Source organism: Myotis brandtii, unplaced genomic scaffold (assembly GCF_000412655.1).
Source record: "Myotis brandtii unplaced genomic scaffold, ASM41265v1 scaffold193, whole genome shotgun sequence".
Classification (NCBI taxonomy): domain Eukaryota; kingdom Metazoa; phylum Chordata; class Mammalia; order Chiroptera; family Vespertilionidae; genus Myotis; species Myotis brandtii.
The window spans coordinates 139,701-146,802 of record NW_005357191.1 but is presented as its reverse complement, the minus strand read 5'-3'; positions in this window follow the sequence as shown (position 1 = coordinate 146,802).

Here is a 7,102-nt window from a genome sequence, read left to right as displayed (position 1 = left end):
ATTTATATAGGATAAACTTGCTTAATTAGACCTGCTTTCTGAGTTAGCTAAACTTTTTCCAGCCCAGTGAAGCACCCCAACTTCTCTTTCAGGCAATTGTCAGCAACGCAGCAGTAAATATCAACACAAAGCAGATTATTATTGTACATCATTCAGGGAGAACAAAGGGTAAACTATTTAACTGCAGCAGTGTTTGACTATATTCTGCACAGTGAGAAAACCTGAAGTCATTTTCAAGGTCCACCATTTCTTATTTCTTTTCTGTTGGATCAAGTTTCTAAGCTTTCTAAATCTCCGTTTTCCAGCTAATGAAAAAAAATAGGATTCCACTGAGTATCCTATCTACCTACTCCAGGACTTCTGTGAGGATCAAATAGGATGAGGCATGGGAAAACGCTTCACAGACATTTGTTTAAAGTGTAAAATGTTTCCACCTGGATATAAAGCAAGTCATGTTCTGGGCTGAAGAAACTGCAAGGAGGCTAGTCACGAGGGAGAGGAAGCTGGGCGTTGCTACATGAGATCATTGCCCAGCGCCCACAGCCACCATTTCCGGGCTGAGCTGGGCCGTGGGCCACATTTTGTGCCATGGGTTCTCAGCAGCATTGGCGATTTGGTGGGCTATTCCTCCAGGGTGGTGGTGGGACCTGTGTCCCACTTGGGGGAAGCTGAGTGTTGCTTTGTGGGTGCCAGGTCCACAGTGCTGTTTCTCTGTAAATGGCCAGTGTGTGTCACAGCAGCTCCTGCATTGAGTGTATGCCCCCTGGTGGTCAGTGTGCATCATAGCGACTGGTTGGAAACAGCATATTAGCCTTTTATATATATAGATAAGCAGCTGGTTTATGGTGGGGTGCAGAGCAGATTTTTTGTGGATGACCTGCTGCTCTCCCATATGCCAGCATTTTGTAATAAATGCTCATAATGATTCAACCCTGTCTCTGCTTAATTGGCTCAAGTAGTAACAGACAGCATGGACACATTGATTGTCCAGTTATATATTCTGGTAACCACGAAGGGATGCAAGCGAGGAACTCCTCTGGTGTGAGCACTGGGGATCCCACTTGCTGCCTGGACTGGGGGTTCCCAGGGCTGAGGCCTGGACTCTTATTTGCAGCACTGCCAGGAATTTTCCTGTTTTGAGTCCCAGTCACAGCCTCAGCAATCCCCACTGTCTAATACAGTGGTGGCGAACCTTCTGAGCTCGGCGTGTCAGCATTTTGAAAAACCCTAACTTAACTCTGGTGCCGTGTCACATATAGAAAATTTTTGATATTTGCAACCATAGTAAAAAAAAGATTTATATTTTTGATATTTATTTTATATATTTAAATGCCATTTAACAAAGAAAAAATAACAAAAAAAAAATGAGTCCGCGTGTCACCTCTGACACGTGTGCATAGGTTCACCGTCACGGGTCTAATACCTAAGTTGAATCAAGCATTTTTGCAGAAGGAATCAAGCTTGTTTGTATGGCACGAGAAGCAGTGGCTGCTTCCCATCTGGGCCTCCTTGTAAGGAAGTATGTACTACGTGTACCGTGTGGCACAGGAGGCATTGAACTGCTTCTTGTCTGGGCGAGCCTGATCAGTTCTGATGGCAAGAGCCCTCCAGTGGTCCTTGGCCTGGTCTTCGATCCCTTAGCCTAATTCCCTCTGGGATGAGAGACACTGCTCTGCTTCAGTGTTTTTGTTTGTTTGTTTGTTTTTACACAGGGCATTCTGTGGTATCTGAGGCTGGGCAGACAAGGAGCATGGTGTGAAGTTCTTGTCTGTAGGTTTTGTGCTCCCATAAATATTGTATATAAGAGAGTCTTTGTTGATTGTTGCTTTGTGTCTCTTTGTGGTTTGGTTTAATTTTTTAAGGATGGGGCTTAAACGCTTTGCTGGGGGCCCAGCTGCTTGAGGCAGGCTGAATTCATGGCAGGGATTGCAGGAACTTCAAGGCATCATCTGGCAGAAACTTAGCTCGTGAGAGTTCTTGTCTGTCTGTCTGTAATGTAATTTTGGTTACTGATGTACTTTGCTTGCTTTCTATCTTTTGGGGACTTAGTTTGCTCTTCACTGGTTTATGGACATAGGGAATCCTCTGTCTCTGCTGTATGGGCTTTGTGCCACTCAGAACCGAAGGTCATTTTGCTGTGCTGGGTTAGTGTGAGATAAGATTCTAAGGCTAATATCCCAGTCCATCCTTTTGAGAGTACTCACTTATTTACTATAGGGGTTTTTGTTTGCTTGTTTTTTCCTGTGGTTTTTGTTGTTGTTTATTTGTTTTTTAAGATCTTATATACAAGATTTATATACAAGATTTCATGCTGTTACAGTCTGCTCAGAAAGAAAAATGTGGGAAATAAAACCTCTTAAACCCTCCAAGTTTTTTTCCTAGGAGGAGCAGATCTGCAGAAGTGCCCTCCAGCAAGCTGCAAAATAGCAATGGAGGGCCACTCCCATTTTGTAAAGAAGAGTAAACCCATGAGTTATCCCTGTTACAAAATTTGCCAAGAAAATGCCTTGAGTAATAATAATTGCCTTTGAAATCTCAAAGTTGTTAAGACATAATAAATAGATGTATCTAAAATGAAGGGTTTATGATAAAGCTTTTTCAGTGATAATTTTATGCCTAAACATAGTTTTCCAAGTCTTTGGTAATTTAAAACTTTGGAATTTGCTGAATTAAATAGTAAAAATTATTAAGTATCTAGGTATTTTGAAATAACAGGATACTGAAATAATAATAGTTTGCCCAGTATGGAGCAGAGGATGGATTTGAATCTGTTAATGAATAAGTCTTGTATTTTACTTGAAATATCTCTTTAAAATGTCAATGTATTGCTAACCTGATGAATGTTAATTACTTACATTGCCTAAAAATTAAGATTCTAAGATTAAGAATTCTAACTAATTGGAAAGAAATTATGGTTTTGGTGTAATAGAAGGCATGAGGCATGAAGATGCACTTTGAAGAAAAAAGAAAGTGGGTTCTAAAGCTGGTTATTTCTGAAAGTTGTAAGTTTTCTGAAGAAAGATTTGTGAAAGTTGTAGAAATGTTTGTGAATATTGTAGAATGTTTGTAAACAGAAATGTTGAAAGGAAGTTATATAAATGACACAGGCCAGTAAGCCAGGACAAGTAGAATAGGGAAACTAAGATGGTTAAATAGCAATTTGGAGCCATCTAGTAAATCCCATCTTCCCTAAACCAAGGACATTTAAGAGTAAATGATTTGCATTTTGCCACCCTAACGAGAGAGTAAATAGCTTATATCAACCTACTCAAGGAGACAAATAGCAGAATTCCAATCAGTGTCATTTGCTGACCATATGCAAGAACAAATGAAGTTAGAGAATAAACCTCATTTTGGTTAGTCTTTTTCTAGTCTGTTAAAAGGGCAAAGGGCTTTCCTGTTTTTGCCCAGGAAGTAAAAGTTTCATAAGTTATTGAAATGGTTATATGTTATATTAATCAGGCACTTGATTATTTTTTTAAAAAGCCATCTTCTTAATCATGGGAATTGAAGGCTGCTAGCCTATGTTTGTGTTTAATACCTTTTTGTCACTTTGAATGCATAATAATAATAATGTTATATGATCTTTTGGTAAAATAAGTTTGACAACCTTCCCAGGGTTTGAATTTTAAGAAACATTTTCTTGACCTAGAATTGGCTTTAGGTCTTTCCAATAGGCCCTGAATGCTTCAAGGTTTGTTTTCTCTCATGAAGGAAAATTTTCTGCTTAATGTACATGGGAAGCTTTGTCAAATAAATAACTATATATGCTTTCATTTATATCTCTAATTGTTATTCTGAAATATTGTGTTTTCCAGAAAGGACAAGATTCCATGTCACTGGAATTATAATCAAATCCATAACCTTGTCATTTTAGAGACAGTCATTCTTTTGTTATAATGCATTTGGAAAAATGTTACATCTTCGGAGGGATCCATGGTAAGGACTCTGACATTTTCAGATCATCCTATTCGAATTAGATGAAAATTATTAGAACTCTATAGACTATCTGGATTTATAAAAGTGCTAGCAGGAAAAATCAGGAGAAACAAAAAATTATGGGGCTGAATGAACCAAAAATAATTACATAGTTCTTATAACTTTTGTTGAAAGTATTTCCGATTCCTAAACTTTTTGTTTTTCAGATATAAGGAAGCATTTTTAAAGCAATTTGGTAAATTATATATTTTTCTCTCTACCTTATCCCTCCAGAATTGGACAACTCTTAATGAGTGAGTCATGGCAATATGTTTATTTGCATGAATAAGAACTGTTTCCAATTGTGGTTTTATTAACCAAGACTTTGGAATGTCATGTCTAACATGCCTGGACTCTGGATATCACCAGAAAGTTTTAAAGAATGAGGCCAATAAGAGCACCTTGGAGAAAGCCTGGTACCTTGCTTGGTCAGATGGTTCATGGAAGTCTTTCCAGGTAAGGAGCAAAGGTTGCTTTCCTGAGAGATGGCAAGGAAGGAACCTCAAGACATCATTGGGGTCATCAACTTGAGGAATTCACCCAACTCTACAGGTATTGCAGGCAAACCTGATGGCAGCTAGGTGGCTCAGCTTCTTTGCTCTGCACGATTAATTAAAGCTTGTTCATGAGATTCCAGCAAAGCATACTTTTTACAAATAGCTTATGTGATCAACTTATTCTTATTGTGTTCATGCAAACAATTAGGCCAAATTGTAACTAGACTTAGTACAGTAAATAGCCCTAGCTGCTTTGGCTCAGTGAATAGAGTGCCAGCCTGCAGATGGAAGGGTCCTGGGTTTGATTTTGGTCAAGGGCACATGTCCGGGTTACTAGCTCTGGAGGGCATGCAGGAAGCAGCTGAATCAATTATTCCCTCTCATCATTGATGTTTCTATCTCTCTCTCTCCCTCTCCCTTCCTCTCTGAAATAAATAAAAATATATTTTTAAAAATACAGTAAATAAATTGGTCTTAATTTGGTTCTTTAATAAAAATGAGGGTGATTTTAGAGGGAAAATTTTTGTTTCAATAGGGAATTATTAGAACTGAAATTTTTTTCCTTCCACCAGACTATTTGTCATAATTGTTGCTGTTCTAACTTTTGCCCAATAATACTAAATTTTATAACACAGCTTGTCTCCACCAGGTTACAAAGCCCTACTCACACTTAGGAAATACCACTTCTAGACACCATCGCTACCTCCTTCCATGCCCAGGCCTCATTGTATCTCTGACAGAGAGCAAGGATCTCTTGTCTCTGAAAGAAAATTTTGTCTCTCCTCAGCTTGATGCAGCTACAGAAGAGAGCCTACACCCCTTTTCCATGAAATAATTCAGAGTCAAGATTCTTGAGAGGATGTGGTAGACAGTTAGACAGACATAAGCAGAGCAAGGACGATGGGCCAACCGGAGGAGAAATGGATGGGACCCTGAGACGATTCTCACAACTCCAACTGCTCTGAAGCTGGCAATGGAGGAACCTGTGTAGAACTGACCTTTACATTTTGCCTAGTAGGAGTTGGGATACCTATTGCTAATATATGGAATTATTCACATGCAGGGTTATATGTTGGGACCCACTGTCTGGGAAAAAGATGCAGTAGTTCCCTGTGGCAAATGTCTGACTTTTATTGAGTGTTCTAGTTATTGTCTTTAAGTATCTAATAACTACAATATGAATTGTTCTGATAATTTCACCTTCTCTTATAGTAATGGACATACTAAGCTGCTAACTGGTTGGTTTCTGATATGTGGGGTAACAATTTATCCCTGCTAGCAGCATGCGGGGAGGGCTGTTTCTTAGGACTACTGACTGTCTCTATGCCTCAGAAACATCACAGGGTCTGAATCAAAGGGACCGTCTCAAGCTCGTGGCACCAGACTGCAATGACGATCTCCACCTGGATAACCCTGCTAAAGATATTGCTTTAACCATTTTTGTTATGCTGGTAATGGTAGGCTCCCTTAATGTAGAAGTGACCCGGAAGGCTTGTAGCATGGTAGAAGCCCTGAATGTCACTTTCAGGCCTATACACAGGATAAATCAAGAGCTGAGCCAAGAGAGGGAGGCAGTTCTAGAAAAGCAGGCAGCAAGAAAGACACTGGGACTCCAGACTTGCTGGCCACAGGCTCCTGTGAACCCTGGAGTGCACTCCCCTCCCAGCAACTCACAACTGCAGCCACAGGCCCTGCACAATTTGGCAACTGGATCCTTCAGTGAGTCTCGGAGTGCGCCCCGCCTGCCAAGCCTGCCGCTTCGGCCATAGGCCCCATGCAACTCGGCGCCTGAACCCTTTGGTGAGAGCAAAAATGCGGAGACAAAGAAACAACCGCCAAAGGAAAGAAAAGGGGCGGGGGGGATTGCCAAAAAAGTAACTAAATGAAACAGAGGCTGCAATATGTCAGAAAAAAATTCAGAGTAAGGATCATACAGTTCCTAAGCTGGCTAGATGAGAAAATCAACAACTTATGTAAGAATGGAGAGGAAATCAAGAATGATATAGCTACAATAAAAAACACAATGGGCCCTAACCGGTTTGGCTCAGTGGATAAAGAGTTGGCCTGCGGACTCAAGGGTCCCAGGTTCGATTCTGGTCAAGGGCATGTACCTTGGTTGTGGGCACATATCCTGTAGGGAGTATGCAGGAGGCAGCTGATCGATGTTTCTCTCTCATCAATGTTTCTAGCTCTCTATCCCTCTCCCTTCCTCTCTGTAAAAAATCAATAAATAATAATAAAAATATAAATAATAAAAATATAAAATATATTTAAAAAAAACACAATGGAAGGTTTCAACAGTATATTAGAAGAAGAGGAGGACTGAATTAGTGAGTTAGAATACAGAGCAGAAAACACCAATCTGAACAGCAATTGGAGAAAAAATTAGAAAGCAGAAGGAGAGCCTAATGGAGCTTTGGGACAATATGAAATGAAGAACATATGAATAATAGGGGTGCGAGAAGGACAAGAAGAGGAGCAAGGATTAGAAAACCTATTTGAAGTACTGACAGAAGAAAACTTCCCTGATTTGGGGAAGAAAAAAAGTCACATAAGCACAGAGAGTCCCAAACAAGATGAACCCAAAAAGACCCACACCAAGACATGTCATAATTACAATGGCAAAC